The sequence below is a fragment of the Trachypithecus francoisi genome, unplaced genomic scaffold (assembly GCF_009764315.1).
Source record: "Trachypithecus francoisi isolate TF-2019V2 unplaced genomic scaffold, Tfra_2.0 Lachesis_group1, whole genome shotgun sequence".
Classification (NCBI taxonomy): Eukaryota; Metazoa; Chordata; class Mammalia; order Primates; family Cercopithecidae; genus Trachypithecus; species Trachypithecus francoisi.
Genome location: NW_022681454.1, coordinates 115,644,603 through 115,665,016, shown reverse-complemented (window position 1 = coordinate 115,665,016; position 20,414 = coordinate 115,644,603). Strand labels below are relative to the sequence as shown.

The window sequence follows — 20,414 nt, the reverse complement described above, 5'->3', positions numbered from 1 at the left end:
TTTCTAACTTGTCCTCTAGCAAGTCACCTTCTCCTTTTTTGACTTTTCACCAACCCTAAAATCTTGGTTCTCTTATATTTAAAGGCAGCAATCTTCAAATTGGGATATGCAAATCCAAGAAAACATAATAATTTTCCCAGAGATTAAAGGTATGGTTAGATTTAAAGGAATCAATTTATAGATCTGCCACTTCCAAATTTACACTTTCCTAGAATTGATCTGGCTAACAATTAGTCTGTAGTTCTTTCCCAGTTCTGCTTTCACAATTGCCTTCCTCCTACTTTACAAGATAATGACACATACCCTTCACCTGTCCTACATCTTACTGCATTCTATTTTCTAGGTTTACTACAAAAATCTCCAGATGCCAAAGGAGCAACTCAAAATATTGGTGTAATTTAAGCTTCCTTTAATTGGGCACCTTAACTCATGCTCAACTTATCTCACTAAAAGATACATTTGTAATAAACTTTTAACTTCTTAGGTTTTAGTTATTTCTTAAAATTTATTATGTGCATATAGATACTGAACATGGAGACAGTGAAAGTTCAGATTTACTGGTTCCCAAAGTAATTGTAGGTATAACATAATCCACAAGGGAAAAATATATATCTTTTATTTTATTATAAAGAAGTGTAATAAAGTGATTGAAATGATTTAAATCATAAAAATAATTATAAAAAATAGTGGGAATATATTTATTTTTTTTTTTATTACATGCGTTCCAGGAGAAAAAGAAGCAATGTAAAATCCAGCAATCCCTAGTGGTATATATCCAAAAGAAAGAAAATCAGTATATCAAAGAGATGTCTGTACTCCCATGTTTATTGTGGCATTATTCACAATAGCCAAGATATGGAATCACCCTAAGTGTCCACCAATGGATGAATGGATAAAGAAAATATGGTATGTATACATAAGGGGATATTATTCAGCCATAAAAAAGAATGAAATCTGGTCAATTGCAACAATATGGATGGAACTGAAGGATATTCAGTGAAGTAAGACAGGCACAGGAAGACAAATATCCCATGTACTCACTCATATGTGGGAGCTAAAAAATAAATAAACAATCTCATGGAGATACAGAGTAGAATAACGATTACTAGAGGCTGGGAAAGGAAGTGGAGAGGAGGGATAAAGAGAGGTTGGTTAATGTGCAAAAACACAATTAGAAGGAATAAGTTCTCGTGTTCAGTAGCACAATATGGTGACTAAAGTTAACAGTAATTTATTGTATATTTCAAAATAACTACAAGGGTAGTATCAGAATGCTACTAACTCAAAAAAACAAACGTTTAAGGCGATGGACATCCCATCAACCCTAATTTGATCATTACACGCTGTAGGCTTATATCAAAATATCACATGTACCCCATAAAGATGTGCAACTATTACATATCCACAAAATTTAAAATTTAAAAAAGATACAATTCTATTGCAACAATAAGGAAGAAAACAAAAGCACTAAATTGATATCCATCATCATAGAAAATTAATGTTAATTTAAGCTTGAAAAATCACCAAATAGCAATACAGAATTCATATTTAGAAATATAAATAAAACTATAGAACAATCAGTTGAAAGACTTAAAAGTGTTTGCTTCTTTAGTGTGGCACTAGAAGAGAAGTGCAAGGTGCTATTGTATATTGTGGTAAGTTTTCAGTGCGATGCAGTTTATGTTCATGTTTGGTTTCAAAATCATCCCCCTCTCTCCTTTGCTCTGCTCTGTATGGGACAACCATACAGAGCTGATCTCTGCAAACATTTCCCAGGATCCCTGTGAATCCATTTCTGGCCCATTTCAGCCAATGAGAGGCACTGCCAGAAAATCAAAGACAGAGGAGAGAAGCCAAGGTATTTCTCCCCTTCTCTCTCTGCCCTGGTGCTATCTCTGGCATATTCTCCTCGAAGGCTCAAGTTCCCCGTTTATAGAAAGGCCTCTAAGGTTCTAGGTCAGGCTTGGTGGTTCCAGTTCTTGGGCTCCTGTCTTTGGAATTTAAGCCTAGGGACAGTGGCAACTTCCAACACCAGATAATTTATCTTCCCCTGGTGGCTCCTTAAGGTCTATTAATATTTTTGTTTTGTTTTTTGTTTTTGTTTGAGTTGGAGTCTCACTCTGTCACCTAGGCTAGAGTGTACTGGCCTGATCATGACTCACTGCAACCTTGACCTCCTGGGCCCAAACGATCCTCCCGCCTTAGTCTCTCAAAGTGCTGATATAACAGGTATGAGCCACTGCGCCCCTGCCACTAATACTAATTCTAATGTAATACGACAGTTTTGATTTTCTGAATGGGACTAATACAAGTAACTATTTGATATTTTCAGATACAGGTGTCAGAAAATATTGACAAAGATTCCCTCCTTGATCAAACTCTACTCAACCTATTCCGTGTTCTTTTTCATCTATTCCTCAACTTTTGGACTTCTTTGTTTGTCTCTATGTTGTCCAATTTTAGCAAAAGTCCTACTAAGTCAAGCCAGCCATTCTCCTTACCTGATCACCCTCATACCAGATTAGGTTCCTCATCCTTCACCATCCTCCAGGTGATGTCTGATCACCCTGGCCTGCCTTCAACAAGAATCCTGTTAGGTCAGTTTGGCCAGAATCCTCTTATTCCTAATGTTGCCCTCTAGTAATTTTCCATCCACCAACCACACCCATATCATTGTCTATAAATTCCCGTTTTTACTTGTAGTATACAGAGTAGAGCCCAATCTCTCTCCCCAACTGCAAGACTCCACTGCAGTGCTCCCTATATCTATCTGTAACAAGTGTCTTCCTTACCGTCTTTAACAATTGTCATGAATAATTTTTTCCTTAACAGCAAAAATTTCTAAAAGTTTAAATACATAAATATATTTCATAACGCTTAAGAAATTCTTAAAGAAAAACATGAGAAAAATGGCAGAATCACTTCAAAGCATCTTATGTTCTCCTAAACTGTTTACACTGAATGAAATTCTCAGAAGTTCACTTATGGCTTGTTAAAAGCAACTGCATTACTCTACAACACTGCAAATATGAAATAAGTAAAATAATATATCCCCAAATAAAAGAGTAGAACTTACTTTTTCTAAGAATTTATATTTGTCAAACTGCATTTGTGTTTTTAACTCCAATGTAAATAAGTACTTCAGTAGCAGATCTACTGAATGTATCAATACAATTTGATAGATCACTGCTTCTTCCTAAAAGAGTTAATAGTCCAGCTAAAAGGAAAAACTCAGCAATTTCCCTCTCTTTTAGTATACATTTTTGTAAATAATTTTTTAAACAGTATGGAAGAGCATATAAGGAAAACCAAGTCTCCCCCATATCAATTATATTCCCCATAGGCAACCACTACCAATGTCTTATGTGTCCCTTCAGAATTCATTTGTGCAGTTATAAACATATATCCACATTTGCCTGTAAAATAAGGATAATTACAACATTTACTGTTATTAAAATTTCTGTAAGGCTTAAATAAGAAAAAAACAAAATTTTTAACTCTATGAAGTGCTTAATATCAGTTATTAATACTTTCCAATAAAATATTTAAAAATAAAAAACTTAAATTTGAACTTTAAAATTAATCAGAAGTATGAGAAAGAGAGCGAGAGAAAGAAAAGAAAAGAAAGAAAATAAGTCACTGCTGCTTTCTTATGAGTCAGTGCTTTACCAGCAATAATTTCATCTCAAAAAGCAAGATTCCAGAGCCACTCTCCTTCATTACCCCAGACAAGACTATCAGACTATCTTTTCTCCTTCCAAAACTTAAGCCCAATACATAATTAGTTAAGTAATCTATACCATGCTATATAAATTATGTAATAGGTGTTTTCCCCCAAAAGGGGATGACACTATATGGAATTTGTTCAAATTCTAACATCCAGTAATTCTAACATCCAATAACTTTATCAGGCTACTAGAATGCTCTGGGTAAATGATAATTGCATCTTAAACCTGATTCATTATACCTATTATGGGTTGAACTGTGTCTCCCAAAAACACATGTCTAACTCCCAGACCTGTGAATGTCAATGTATTTGGAAACAGGGCATTTGCAAATGTTATCAGATTAAGATGAGGTCATTAGGGTGGGCCCTAATCCAATGTGACTGGTAGCAGTCATTATAAAAAGAGAAAGAGAGAGAATGATGACAGAGGCAGAGGCTAGAAGGATGAAGCTGCAAGTCAAGGAACACCAAAGATGAACAGCCACTGTCAGAAGCTAGGAAGGGGCAAGGAAGGATTCCATTCAGAGCCCTCAGTTGGAACCAATCCTACTGACAACTGGATTTTGGATTTCTAGCTCCAGAACTGTGAGAGAATAAATTTCTGTCATTTAAGCCACCCAGTTTGTGGTACTTTGTTACAACAGCCCTAGGAAACGAATATAATGGTTGATAAAGCCATAAGACTCTTTGTTCTTTTATGTGTATTGATTTTTTTCTTTTGATTATCAAACAGTACTTATTCATTAGATTTCTGAAATACCACAGAAATACTACATAAAGAAAATTAGAAATATCCATAATTCCATATTAGTAGAGAATCACTGCTATGCAAAGATATTCTTAACAGTACACAGGCCTAGACATCAAACTGTAAACTTCATATTAACATCTTTTCACTAACAGCTCCTCAAAGATAAACTGAGGACTTCTTGATGATATGCTACAACTGCTCATCTTACTAGTAGAAGTATTTAAGATTTTATTTTAGATAACTAGATAGCAAACAGAAGAGTTATACCAAGTTGAATACAAAAAAAAACTTTTATCTTCAAGTAGATAGTGTCAGAAAAAAGAAGAAATATCTTTCATTATAGAAGTAACTTTGTGTTTATAAAGCTAAAGGATTATAGTAAGGAAGGTATAATTGAAGAATAAACATCCTTTGATGTATAAAACCATTGTCACTCTAGAAATGGAGGAATTAGAGAAGACTACAGTAGAAAATTTATACAACAAAGACAGAAAATAAAATTAATAAGCAAAAAGACTGTAATACTGCCAACAAAAAAACAGTAAATTTTGAGTAATTTTCAATGTTTCCATTTTTTTGCTCTATTTCTTTGTGTCTAACAAAAAACTGTGATTTATTTCATGTTGCTTTTACCTATTCACCAGTTTCCACTAGTAACTAACTAGCAAAAGACAAGCATACACAGGTATCCAGAATATAGGACATGGTCATAAAGAAAATGGCTTATGGTAGTCTACTTTAAGACATGATCTCCAGAAGAAAATTATCTCAAGTCAGCAATAACCTAACACTTATTTGCCTTGACAAAGCCCCAAACTGAACTCTTATTTTATCTATACCTTCCTCCCCATCTCGGTCAATGGCTACTTTATCTTTCCAGTTGCTGAGAACAAGTATCTTGATGTCATCTTTGACTCCTTTTTCTCTCATATTTCAGGATCTGACCACTTCTCACCACCTCCACTTCAACAATTCTGGTCTTGGCCATCATCACATCTTGTGTGGATTAAAAAATAGCTGTCTGTCTCCTGGCTTCTACCCTTACACAGTAACATATAAGTCTATTCCGGGTAGTAGACAGAGATCTTTCTAAAATTAAATCATAAGGTCATTATCTGCCCAGCCCCTCATCCAACTACTTGACCTTTGGCTTTCCCATTCCAGCCACATCAGTCTCCTTCTCATTCCTGCACACCATGCAAACTTCTGTTCTCTATATTGTTTGCACTGGTCATTCCTCTGCCTGGAACACATTCCCCCCATGATGCCCACATGGCTTTGCCCTCCCTCCCTTCATAATTGCTTTGCTAAAAAAAAAATCACTTAAATGAGGCCTACACTTACTTAAAATTGCAAACCATCACAATCTGTACCACACTTTCCCAATTCCTCTTACCTTGCTCTACTTTTTCTTTCCTCCTTGGCACTTTTCTCCTTCTAAATATATTATAGAATTGACTGTTTATTCTTTATTGTCTCCAAATCCACTTAGAATGTAAAGCAAATCGCAAGCATCTAGAACAGAACACAGTGCATGGTTAAGTTTTCATCAAATATTTATTAAAGGAAGCTCAGGAAATAAAGTAAAATCTCAAACAACAAACTCTTTGGAAAAAACAGTGTTCCTAACAAAGACAACCTAGGCACTGAAGTATAGGACAATTTCCTACCATCTGGCAGGTAGGTCAGTGTCAGTACTACACTGACAAAGGAGGAGCATTATCTCATGCCTATATGGCAGCACCATATAGGAGGAAAAATCTAGGGCTCAAACAATCTGCTCACCTAAGTATGGGGAGGGGAACCATGAGAGGGGCAACAGTTTATTATGCAGGCTGAGGAGTTAAGAAAAAACCAAAGCATGAGGTATCTGATGGGCAAAGAATACCCTGATGGGTTCTTGACAAGGATGGAATCCATACCCTGATAGTGACCTTATAATTCCCATAGATATTTTATTCCTCTTCTGATATAAAATTTACAACACGTTGCTCAACTACTCAATCATTAAAAATGTATCAGTTTCGGCCGGGCGCGGTGGCTCAAGCCTGTAATCCCAGCACTTTGGGAGGCCGAGACGGGCGGATCACGAGGTCAGGAGATCGAGACCATCCTGGCTAACACGGTGAAACCCCGTCTCTACTAAAAACTACAAAAAACTAGCCGGGTGACGTGGCAGCGCCTGTAGTCCCAGCTACCCGGGAGGCTGAGGCAGGAGAATGGCGTGAACCCGGGAGATGGAGCTTGCAGTGAGCTGAGATCCGGCCACAGCACTCCAGCCTGGGTGACAGAGCGAGACTCCGTCTCAAAAAAAAAAAAAAAAAAAAAAAAAAAGTATCAGTTTCATCATCTATAATCAAAATCAATATAAAAAGGTTCACAAGGCTATTGTAAGAATCATAAACCATGTATAAAATACCCAATAAATGGCCAAAACATAGGCATTCAATGAATGCAGGCTAATTATAATAACATTATCTTCCACGTAAAATGATTTTTAACAATATCAACAAGGATTTAGAAAAAAGCAGAAGGTGTATTATATATTTTATATTCCATTTTGCTTTCTTTAAGGAAATACCTTAAACTGATATATTAAACTTAACTATTGCTTTAATTCAGATTAATGAGATCAGATAAACTGTTCATCAAAATGTCAATTTCTTAAATTTAAAATTTTAGTAGCAGTTCTTAGTAAATGATAAGCAATTTTTGTTACGGAGCTATCCTAGTTTAAGAATAACTAGTATATGAAAAACCTAATTTATACAATGAATGTTTGGGGATGCTTCACATTATAAGTGGATTTTCAATAAGAATTGTTGTAAATGTTCATTAACAAAACTTTTCTGGACTAGAAAGGAGAGAAAGAGAAAACTGAGTTAAAATGTTAGCAGTCAATGGATCAGAAAGAAAGATAAAGTGACTGAAATAACAATGTCAGCAACAGAGATTTGATTTAGAAATTTTCAACAAATGTACAAGTTTTGAAAAAAATAACTACTTAATGATTTTTTTGTGTTTTTTTTTTTAGACAGAGTCTCACTCGGTCGCCCAGGCTATAGTACAATGGCACAATCTCGGATCACTGCAACCTCCACGTCTCGGGTTCAAGTGACTCTCCTGCCTCAAGCCTCTTAGTAGCTGGGACTACAGGTGTGCACCACCACACCTGGCTAATTTTTTTATTTTTTAGTAGAGATAGGGTTTCACCATGTTGGCCAGGCTGGTCTCAAACTCCTGGCCTCAAGTGATCCACTTGCCTCAGTCTCCCAAAGTGCTGGGATTACAGGCGTGAGACACAGTGCCCAGCCAACATTATCTAATTAACTTTTTACTTTCTAGTGTTTAGCACTATGCCTAGCATACAATGGGAGGTCAATAATGTTTATGGAATACCTCTAACTCAGAAAAGCGCAGCAGTAAAAAACTTCCAAAGGAAGGGTATTTCTTAAAACTTCTTTTTTGCCGGGCGCGGTGGCTCAAGCCTGTAATCCCAGCACTTTGGGAGGCCGAGACGGGCGGATCAGGAGGTCAGGAGATCGAGACCATCCTGGCTAACACGGTGAAACCCCATCTCTACTAAAATACAAAAAACTAGCCGGGCGAGGTGGCGGACGCCTGTAGTCCCAGCTACTCGGGAGGCTGAGGCAGGAGAATGGCGAGAACCCGGGAGGCGGAGCTTGCAGTGAGCTGAGATCCGGCCACTGCACTCCAGCCTGGGCGACAGAGCGAGACTCCGTCTCAAAAAAAAAAAAAAAAAAAAACTTCCTTTTTGTAATATGTGTAAAATTTAAGACTAATGTAATTATCTTCCAATTAGTTCAAAAATACCATGACACCTCAAATAATTGACCTTTTTTGTTGTTCATAAAAATAGCTAAGATATTGGAATAAGGTTTATTCTGCAGAAAAAAAATCCGATGAACTACAAAGATGAGTATATGAAGCAACTCTTCTAAAGTCTCACGTAAAATCAAAATTCTTTAGCCAGATGCAATGGTTTGTAGCCTTTTCTTGTATCACGGACATCTTTGGTGGCCTAATGAAGCCTTCTATGAATAATGTTTGTAAATGAACAAAATAAAATTCATAGCATAAAAAAAGAAAAAGAAAAAAATACTAAGATCACAAAGAAAACCAATTATATTAAAACTCAATTCTAACCACAGACCACAGTTCTAATCATGGGCTTTTGGTTCAACAATTCCTGATAGAGGATATGAGTTAACTTGGAAGAGCTAGAATATTATTCGCCTAAATATTCTATATACTGTACATGGTATCTATGGTATTCTTATGAATTTTAAAAAATGTATAACCTGCAAAGATTATGATATTACATAAAGTTATTTAAAATTTAACCTTTGAGGATTTTTACTTGTAGCAGAGCAGGTTGCATCCATTCCTTGCTCCTTTTATGTGCAAATACTGTAATGCAAAAGTTTCTAAAATTATCTGTATAAAACTAACAATATAATAATACTATTATTTGTGACATCATTATTTCTACCTAGCTCTGCAAAGATGACATAAATCAGCACACTTCCTTCCTTAAAACAAGAGCTCATGAGCAGAGTAAGCTAAGCTGGCAATCATTTTGGCCCTAGCACACCAAGCACACTGTGTTCAAAATGCTTCCAGATGCAGTATATAAACTACCCAGCTTTCTAAAGGTTGTTTTTGAGTTCTACAAGAAATACCATATAGTTAAAGCTGTCAAAAAGGACCTTCTAAGTATTTTAGTAACTAAATATCTTTGTAGGATAGTTTAATCCATCACTTTATAAAGATCAAATATGTTTTTGGAAAGTTGTAGCGTAAAGCAATGTACCCCTTCTACCCGAGTAAGAGAGTTCCAAACAGTTCCAGGAGGGAAAATAATCCTGATTTTGGCTTTTGAAGCTATATGTAACCTAAATGAGATAAAATTTTCATTTTTAAACTTTGTCTTGCTAAAACAAACTTGTAAACCATATGGTACCGAAATTGTATTTCTTGATACTGCAGAGCTTAAAATAAACATCTAACACTAAACAACATAAAAGAACTTGAATCACAGCACAAATGGCAGGTCTTAAGAGAACTATGATTTTTCTTTTTTTTCTTTAAGGAAAAGAATAAACTAGGTGGAAAAGTCTCCCTTCCCATTAAAATATCTTAAAACTATCTTGTGCATCGTTTAGTAAAAATAATATTAATGAATTGATTATTAGTGTCAAATTCCATGAACTTACACAATCTACATACATTTTTTAAAATACTTTTTAAAATTCGTAGGAAAAAGGAAAGGCCGGTTCTTAGTCTCTTTTTTACACGTTAGGAAGAGATACACACACCTACTAGTTTCATTAATGAAAAAATCTTAATAAATCACTTTCATGGTTTATCACCAGTAATCACGAACCTGCACAAATTGTATCAAGGAGCTTATTTCAAAAGCCACTGAGATACAAAACAAAAACCTTATTTCTCAGACTATAATTAACTACTACTTACACTGAGTTTATTTGGAATTCTTATGACAACAGCAGATAAATCATATATTACTTTTGCAGAATAAGTTTTGTTTCCTTTGGGTTTTGTTTTTGTTTTTTAAATGTATCTTTAACAGGACTAAGGGTCTTTGCTTAGACCATCATCATGGAACTGAAAAGAACAGAAAATAAAACTAACAAGTATAAATGTAACTAAAAGTTCACTTCCATCAGATATTTTGTGTTAGCACTTGATACTCACTTTAAATAGTGAAAACCAGCAAGGCTTTTCTTTAAAGAACTAAAAGTGAATCAGATCTTAATCACAAAAACCTTCCTTCCTAAGTTTACTGGGTTTTTTTTGTTTTTGTTTTTGTTTTTTTGGAGACGGAGTCTCGCTCTGTCGCCCATGCTGGAGTGCAGTGGCGCGATCACGGCTCACTGCAAGCTCTGGTTCAAGCAATTCTCCTGCCTCAGTCTCCCAAGTAGCTGGGACTACAGGTTTACTATTAAATCTACCTCAAAAATAGCCTTAGATATTCTTTGCAAAATATATATATTTATATATACATATATACACACACACACACATATATACACATATTTCCAGATAAGGAAACGTTCGGAAAACTTTGCTGTCCAACGGGTAATTCTCTGCATACTTTGCATTGATCAAGAAAACCTTGTAGTAGGGTTACAAACCTCAAAAGATCCTCAGATTGCAGGTTTTAGAAACCCTCCCTATTACACCTGTGCAAGTACTTCCTGTTCTCCAACACTGTTTAAAAATAGTTTGGTAAATGCCCCGTAAGCCGCCCTTTAGAAGCTAAACATTAACTTTATCTACATCACCACTACCACTGAGAAACCACCACCCACCACCCCAAGAATCTCACGAGTCCAGTCATCTCTCTTCTCCAAGGAGAGAGCATAACCATCCTGGACCCCTTTAAGTAAAAAACTGTGTGCTCAGGCGAGACAATATGGCCTGGACAGGCAGGGGCAGGAGCCAAGTAAGGGTAATATTCATAACCCCAGCAGGACTCCAGCTTCTGCCCGGTCGCCGCCCTCAAACACGGCAGCAATAACAACCAGGACCCTGCAAGTACAGCACCACCTCCCGCCTCGCGCGCGCCTCCAGCCTGGCCTGAGGCATCTCCGCCAGACGCTACGAGAAGGGACGAGAAGGGGCGAGAGGGCTGCACGACCTCTGGCGCCTGAACCGCCCAGCGAAGAGAGTGTGTGTGTGCCCTGAGGGCCGGGGCCGGAGGAGGTCGCCGGGCTGCCAGGGAAGGGACAAGCTCTGGGGCTAGAATGAGAGTGTCCCGGTCAGGCCCGCGGGGGTCGCAGGTCGCTGGATCTCCAACCACAAGGCTGCCTTCGGAGACTTACCTTGAGCTCTACCCTCCTTGCGCGAGGAGCGTGCGGTCCAGGTAGAGAAATACCGGCCTTCCACTCCCACACAGCTACCTCCCGCTGGCCCAGCTCCGCTTCACGCGGACACCCACCAGACACACGGACTGCTGCCACCGTACGTACCGAGGCTCACCGGGAACTGGAGCAGAGGAGGCTGGTCTCCGCCGCCCAAAGCCCGACCCTACGAGCGGAGCATGCGCACACGCCCCAATACCCAGGGGCCAGTCAGACCAGTGACACCTGCGATCAACAGGTCCCTGGAGCCCCGCCCCTCTCCCCGCCTCGAGCCTGCCCCTCGGAGCTGGCTCCGCCTTGACGCTCAACGAGGTAACCCCGCCTCCGCTCGCGATTTCCCGGCTTTCCGGACCTGCGGAATCCTATTCCCGCGGGGATTTGATGGCGAGCGCGATACAGTTGGCTTCCTCGAAGGCGCGAGATCGCGCGAGACCAGGAGATAGAACATTTCCCTAGAAGCGGCTGTATGGCGCTGGAGTTTGGTTGTTGGGGGCAAGGTGGTTGTAGGACGTGCTGTCTGGTGTGGCTAGAAAGGCTAGTTCCTCAGGAGGAGGCGATTATTCTGGTGCTCTTGGTAGTTCGTTCGGTATTTTCTAAGCTCAAGAACGCGGATCCACCAAGGACTTCACTTAGGTTAGGTGTTACCTGAGAGAACAATCCGTAGTTTGCCATCAAAACCCCTTGCGGACACGCAATTTCCTTTAGCTTTCCGTGAGTCGTTAGACGATCTGTTTGCAGTTAAATGGCTTCCTGTGGCGTGAGTATGTATTCCCCAAGCAGTTGTTTCTTGCCTTTAATTAGATAGCTTTAATAAGTCTGTTGACGTAGTTAATGATTAATAGACAAGTCTGTCCACCTCCTTGCCGTGCTTTCTAACAGGTTTGAAGTTAAAATGTGCTGCTGGGAATTGGGCTAAACTTTGATTTTAAAAAAGATTTCTGGCCGGACGCGGTGGCTCAAGCCTGTAATCCCAGCACTTTGGGAGGCCGAGACGGGCGGATCACGAGGTCAGGAGATCGAGACCATCCTGGCTAACACGGTGAAACCCCGTCTCTACTAAAAAATACAAAAAAAAAAAACTACCCGGGCGAGGTGGCGGGCGCCTGTAGTCCCAGCTACTCGGGAGGCTGAGGCAGGAGAATGTCATAAACCCGGGAGGCAGAGCTTTCTTAGGAATAGTAGTAAAGAAAAACCCATTGTCATTGGTACCAAATATCTCTCAAGTAAGTAAATAAGGTTTTGGAACTCATTCCGAAGCTGGTGTAAGCTGAACATACTAATTGTAAAAATGGATTTCAGTAAACCCAGAGGCACTTCTAAAAGTTTATTTCAAGAAATAGGGGGAAGAAATACTGGACGTTGATACAGGCGACAAGTAGGACCCGTTTGTAATGTCTGAGGCTGAATCATTAAGAATTTATTGAGCATTTACTATGTTCCCTTTACTGAACTAGGCACTGTAGGAAATAGGATAAAATGAAGCCGTGGTTTCTGCCCTCAAAATATTGAAAACTGTGGGAGGGGTGGGGAAAAAAAAGACCCTACTCTGCATTTTTAAAACAATAAGAGCACACAATTAACTCTCCCCTCAGTTTCCCTAGTGTCATTTTCTCCTCATTCTGCAGCTACTTTTCTGGTGCACCTTAAATACTGTTTTTCTTCTGCGTGGTTTCTGTGTTCGCCAGCATTCCATTTTATTTTGCTGTTTCTGTTTGATGTTAATCCATGTCTCCTTGAGCAGTCTCTTTCCATCATGGACTTTACCTACCAGGTGTCCTGTGCACCAGGAACTCTCAGTTGTATATCTATAGGTCAGACATTTTTAAGCAACATCTTCATTTGGATTTCACACAGTACCTTAAATATGTCCCAAATTGGCATGGACATCTTTACTATACTTTGCTCCTGATGTCATGTCCTTCCTCACCCATCTGGAACCTACACCATTTCCATTCCCTATTTCAGAAAATGGCACGCAACTGCCCAAGTCAGAAATCCATGAGTACTCTTGTTACTTTTCCTTCATTTCCTTTTTTCTAATATCAAATTCTGACGCTTATTTCCTTAAGTATCTCTCAAATCCACCCCTCCACTCTCACTGTCTTAGCCCTTCAAGTAATCACCATCCCTTATGACTCATCTCCCTTGTACTATTGCAACATTCACAAGATATCCTCTAGTTATTTCCAACACCAGTCAAACCTCCATTCTATTAATAATTTTTCTAACATGAAAATACGATCATTATAGTTCTCTGCTAAGAATTTTTCATTACCCACCGGCAGGGCCTTCCATGATCAGACTGTTGAACACATTGCCATTCTTCCTCCAGTTCCTCCACATTAATCATTCTAAAGTCCTTGCTTTCTGTGTTCCTGGTTCTCTCAAGATCCTTTGGTTATCTCGCGAATGCTTGTCTCCATGGATCTTTTCATAACTTTCTGAGACAGAATTGTCATTCCTTCACCCTTTGGGGACTTATTTTTTATAACAATTATGTTGTACTATATTTATTTTTCTGCAAATGTACCTGACAGAGTAACCCCCACCTCCACTCTTGAGAAATAATTAACTGTGGATAATAATGGCTTATACTACCTCCCTGCCTTATTTAGCAATTACAGAATACCCTTCTGTTCACCCTGCTCAAGAATTTAACTGAACCCTGAGTATGCACTTTTAAAATCATATAATTTCATACTTTCTACCAGTTTTAAGCATATCTATGTACCAATCCTTAAATGGTAGAGTTGTAATAGGACCTAATTTAAGCATCAAGAGGGCAGAGTCTGAAGCAAACATGAAAAAATGGAAAATTGACATTGCAGGACAGCAGTTGCTCCCAGAAAATTTGCAGTCGGGAAAGTCACAACAAGGATTTAAAATATATTAACTTACTATTTGTCCTTGAGGGACATGTGTATGGGTTCGATTCACTAGTTTCTGATTGGCTGGACCCAAATTTGTGAAGACCAATCTCTGCACCTCGCACAGGCAAAGAGATCATGAAAAGGAGTAGGCTTGGCATGCCAAATAACACCCTAGGCTCAGCTGAAGTTCACACCACCAGCACATATCCACACTTCTTAGTGTTATTCTGGATTGATTATAACTCAGACTTCGGGAAATGTCCTACTCTGTGGCTAGATGCACCCTGCCACTAATGACTGGTAGGAGTAGCAACATTGTGTCCTGCGGAGCTGTAACCCAGTAGTTCCAGGAGGTCATCAACAGCTTAACCATGACTGAGCTGGGTGGGGTAGAGTGAAATACAGCATAGAGAAGTAGTAGATGAATGACTGACTCAGGGTTAGCTACTAGACAGAATCCTTTTCTTCCTAAATTCTTTCATAAGAAGGAGTGGCAAGTGAATTTCCTTACTACCTAAGCCCTCTGTTTTTTCATATTTCCAAGGCATAGCACAGTGCCTAGCACAGATGCTTAACAAGTAGTGTTTATTGGATAAAGTAAAAAATTGAAAGTTTTGTTGATTTTTTTGAATAGAGTCATCTGTGTGGGCTAAAGTTGGAGAGGGCTTCTGTGGGAGATCAAATACGAACTTCAGCTTGGAAGGGGTATAAGCAGGTGTATTTGAAGGCATTGAGGAAGAGATGTAACTTAAAAGAGCAAAGTTTTAGAAACAGGATTGAACAAGGCCAGTACAGGACTACAATGGGAAGCCTTTGTAAGTTCTGGGACAGAATGATTCATTTGGAATAAGATGCAGAAGAACTGTAGGGGAAACTATAGCTAGGCAAGAAGAGAAATCTCTAGGCTATGACTTAGGGATGAGCCAACCAGAAAAATCTAGTAACAATTGACCACTCCCTCCTTGACATCTTCATCTCAATTTTTGTGACATCATTCCTTTATGGCTTTCATCCTGCCTTATGGGCTTCTCTTTCTCAGCCTCTTTTTCTCTTGTACTTGTCAATCTACTTTAAATGTTGATGTGCTTTAGTGCCTGATATTTATTCTCATGGTTTTAAATGTTTCCCACACAGCAGCCAAATAGTCTTTTAAAAATATTGACATGTTACTCCCCAACTTCAATTGTTCAGTGACTTTCCATTCACATAGAATAAAATCCAGAATTCTTGCCAAGGCCTATAGACCTCTGAATGATCTGTTCCTACCTCTGCAACAACATCTCATGCTGTTCAAGGCTTTGCATTCTGTATTCCCTAGGTCTGGAAGACTAGTTCTAAACTGGGGGTCGTTTTCTCTCCTGTGGACATTTGGCAAGGGTTAGAAACATTTTTGGTTGTCACAATTGGAGGAAGGGATGCTGCTAAACATCCTACAATGGACAAGACAGTCTCCCACAACAGAATTATCCAGTCCCCAATGTCAGTAGTATCAAAGTTGAGAATTACTGACCTAGAACATTCTTCCCATAGGTCTCTAAGTGATTGCTATAGCAATGTGCCTTGTCATTGAAAGTAGCTGGTCTGAACAAATAAGGCAGAGATGAGGTGGGAAGGAGAAAGAGTTCCTGAGGATCCTCTATCCTCTTCCAAGGAATTCTGGACTTGAGTGTTTAGTGGACTCCTCAAAGCTCTGCAGCATGACATTTTGTTAAACACTGGAAGTTCAAATTCAATATCCATGATATCTTAGCTAGCTCTTCCTTGGCTGAAACTTTTCTGGCCATCCATCCCAAACCTTCTAAGACTCTGCCTTAGAAGGTCAACATTTGCTAGTAAATCACTGCTAGTGGTTTAACTAGTGGCCTCTTTAATTTTTGCTGACTTAGTGTCCACATAGGCAATTTCATTACCCTTGTATGTTATTTCACATTGAAACATTCTAATTTTCTTATTAGTAAAATTGGGGTGAGAAGAAATACTTACACAAATATCTTTTTATAAGGCCCTAGATGAAAGCAACTGTAAAGTCCCACACTAGGTTATTATGGCCATTAGTGCCATTCTTGTGATTACTAACACTGATTACTTAAAAGAAAAAAAAAAGGTGCTTACAGAATCCCATTATCATTGATGACATTGATATGTATTTAATTAAAATCCCAAAAATACAGAAAGCTTTAGATTTCATCTGGTCCAGCCTCCCACTCAATGGAGGATCATCCTCACCAGTGGACTATCAGCTTCTGTTCAAATATGGTAACAGTGATAGAAAACAATGCTTTGCGGGGCAGCCTATTATAGCCCTTTTAAGACTTCTCTGTTAAAAACTGTTCATCACAATGAGTTGGAATCTATCTCCTAGTAATTTCCACATACTAGCCTTGTTTTTGTCCTTTGAAACAACAGAAATCTATATTCTCCTTTTTCATAAGACACTATTTAACACTGAAAGTATCTTTTGTGTTTTTAAGCTAAAATATTCCACTCTATCAACAATTTTTGAAAGCCTAGTAAATGTTATACTAATCCACATAATCATTCATTTATTATACAGTACTTCACCTCATCCTACAAATGATTTAAATGATTTTAAGCGAATTGTAGCATATAATAAAAAAGTGGAGGTCAAATAGAAATAAGAAAAAACAATCAGCTATCAGGAATTAAAATAAGAGTAGAAGGTAAAGAATGAGAGCAAAAGAACAGAAATATGCATGAGTCTGTAACTTAAACTTCAGTTTGGCTATGTTCTAAAACCAAAAGTGAATAAGATATTTAAGTTATCAGTAACAGGAAAACACTTTTCTGTCATTGTTTAAAATGCTTTTCTCCCCTATGTGAGCCTGTATCTAAGGAGACTCTTATCTATGTTCACTAACAATGGCTTCATCAACATGTTCCTGGCAAACGCAGTAACAAGCCTCACATACCATCCATGTGACTGAATTCAAGATGCACTCTTGTCAACTTCAGAAAAATATGTGCTGCCCAAAAATAAAAACAGATTTTTGCAATTACCCCAATTGTGGTTTGGAGAAATTATTTCCTCCCATAGTTCAGACACTGTTTTCTTATCAGGATAGTTTAAATAAGATTGTTTTGCAACTGTGTCACTTTGTTAACCAATATTAGTTTATGTTCAAAATACTTAATTTTTCATTTATTTTTCTTTTATAAATGATAGGAAACTAGGTTTCCCAAATCTTAATGCCATTATTCTTTTTTGGATACAAATTTTTATGCTGTCTCAGAGCACAAGCAACCCATCATCCGTTTTCTTCATTTCTTTCAAGTGTCTTATTTTGCTTTGAAGTTTCATGCCGTATCTCATAAGATTCACTGTTCTTTCTCTATTTTTGTATTACAAAAATTAGTAATATCTTCTTTGTCTTCAGCTATGTCATTAAGGAAAATGTTGACGAAGGCTGGATGCCTGACATTCTGCTCTAGCTGCAGCCTAAATTAATCCTAATGGCAGAATTAAAACTGTTAGAAAGCCAAGAAGAGAAACATTTAAGGGCAACATGGTGTCATAAAATAGTATGGTTTTTGTACCTGGACAGAAATAGATTTAAATCCTGACATTGCCATTTAGTGTTTGTGTGATCTTGAAAAGTTATTAACTTCCATGAATCTCAGTTTTTTCATCTGTGTGTATCGGGGTATCCTAGCTAACTGGATGGCTGTTAACAGGATTAAGTAGGACTGCCAGCCCCTCTGGACATTTATTTGCCTAGTTTTGTAATTTTTTTTCTGGCAATGTTTTGTAATCTGAGCAAAAGAATGGAAAAAAACAAATTGTGGAATTGTTTGTGGTCAGAAGCAACGTGGATATGATAGAAACAACACTGAATGTTCTTTGCTCTCAACAGGTAGTTGTGTGACTATGGGTAGGACAGTTTTAACCCCTTTTAACCTCTCTTTCCTCATGCTTGAATGAAAGAATTAGAGTACATTGTTCGAAATGCGTGAAAGTGCCTTTTCTCAATTGTTATTTAATCCCTAAATATGTGTTAGAAACTAACTGCTTTATGCAGCCTATTTTATTTAACTTTTTCAATGATCCTAAATATTAATATTTAGATATTACTAATATCCTTATTTTAGAAATAATGAAAATGAGGTACCTAGCATAGTGTCTAGAACATAGGAGGCACTCAATAAACAGAAGATGAATGACTAAATAAAAGACCATATCAGTTAAATATGCTGTCAAGTTACAGCCATGGAAATACAGTAGAGTAAGTAGAAATGAACAAAGCCAGTATGTACTGTACTAATAATAGGTCCAGAAGTAATGGCCAAAAATATCTGGAGGTTTAATTGTCATAAAGTTATTCACTAGGATTCTTTTCTATAAACATCATTTCTCTTCAACTTTTTATAAAACTAGTTTTATAAAATTATTTTACATATAAGATTACTTAGAATCTTAGAGATGGAAAGGACCTCAGAGATTACTTTGTTAAAAATCCCTCACTTGTTGGGAGGCCGAGACGGGCGGATCACGAGGTCAGGAGATCGAGACCATCCTGGCTAACACGGTGAAACCCCGTCTCTACTAAAAATACAAAAACTAGCCGGGCGAGATGGCGGGCGCCTGTAGTCCCAGCTACTCGGGAGGCTGAGGCAGGAGAATGGCGTAAACCCGGGAGGCGGAGCTTGCAGTGAGCTGAGATCTGGCCACTGCACTCCAGTCCCGGCGACAGAGCGAGACTCCGCCTCAAAAAAAAAAAAAAAAAAATCCCTCACTTGTAAATATAAGAAAACTTAAGCCCAGGAAAGAAAAGTTACCCAAGGTCGTCCTAGACTCTGGCAGAACCAGGATTGAAATCCAATTCCTTAACATTTGGAATTTGCCTAGTGTGAACAATTTTCCATGAAGTATTCTGAAGTTTCATGGAAGATGGAACTCTTTTCTTTCTTAAAGTGCAGTAAAATTTCTTTTATATTCAAATATTGGAATATTGATAAACATACTTGGTACTTTTGTACCCTTTTATAAGACAAAGGAAAGAGAACAAAAGGAGGTCAAGAGTATTTCAAAAGCAAATATTTTCTTTTTTCTGAATTGTGATATCTATGATAGTTCTCTGACTATACAAAAAACAACCATCGTGTTTGCAAATTTATCAAACTTATTTTCCCACTCCTTGGAAATATAACAAATCCAAGCCTCTGTGACTTGCACATGCACGCAAACACACACACTCACTCACTTTACACCTTGGACTGAATTGTTTTTAAAGTAATTCTTTAAGAAATGCAATAGTAAAATACCACAGTGTCTTTTGCTCATAGCATATTGGCTGAAATACTAGACCCAAAGGAAGTTGCCCTGGAGAGCACTTTTCTTTATAAAGATGGCAAAAATATTCAGGGCACCAGTGTTTTCAAGTTGAATTTCCTTGTTAAAATTCACTTCACAGTCAAAAGGAAAAAGTAAAATAACACTTAATTTTAAATAATATAATATTATTGGAAAATATTCAGTGGCAAAAATATTTTCCAGATTTATAAGTATATACGAAGGCAGAAATACTAAGATACTGAATTTTTTACCAATTCTTAACTGTTTATGTTCTTGAATCTTTCATTTTCTTATCAGTGAAACAAGCCCTAAACCTGAAATTATGCTGAGGAAAAACACAAACCAACTCTGGGCAAGTAAAATCCCTTGTATGTGTGTTAAAGCCTTTTTAGACATTGTTAAATCAAAGTGTTTTCATTAAATTGCTTCCTGCAAGTTTTATTCCGCTAATGTTTCAAATACTTTTAACTCTAAAGAACTCTTTATCAAGTTTTAATAGTGTTAATGTGATAGAAGGAAGCTATTTCAGTTGCTAAAAACAGTGCTGACATTTAAATTGCAAGCAACAACTAGCACAAGAAAGAACAATAGCTTTCTTTTTTTTTTTTTTTTCCAGACACTTGTTGCCCAGGGTGGAGTGCAATGGACCTCCGCCTCCCGGATTCAAGCGATTCTCCTACTTCAGCCTCCCGAGTAGCTGTGAGTATAGACACATGCCACCAAGCCCGGCTAATTTTTTTGTAGTTTTAGTAGAGAAGGGCTTTTGCCATGTTGGCGAGGCTGGTCTCCAACACCCGACCTCAGGTGATCCACCCACCTCGGCCTCCCAAAGTGCTGGGATTACAGG

The 20,414-nt window shown here is 38.0% G+C and overlaps 1 protein-coding gene across 4 annotated transcripts in view; it reads right to left on the bottom strand.

Annotated features, from left to right (window-relative positions):
- USP53 (ubiquitin specific peptidase 53) overlaps positions 1 to 11,698 on the bottom strand; it is an 82,716-nt gene extending 71,018 nt beyond the window's left edge. For 2 of the 4 annotated variants that reach the window (XM_033215122.1, XM_033215126.1), the window contains exons 1-2: positions 11,348 to 11,586; positions 5,875 to 5,993 (exon numbers count right to left, since the gene is read on the bottom strand). The gene's annotated coding sequence lies outside the window, so the exon portion shown is untranslated. Of the gene's footprint in view, positions 1 to 5,874; positions 5,994 to 11,347 lie in introns of all 4 variants that reach the window. The other 2 variants (XM_033215123.1, XM_033215124.1) reach the window with 2 other exon arrangements.
- Between the last annotated feature and the right edge of the window lie 8,716 nt (positions 11,699 to 20,414).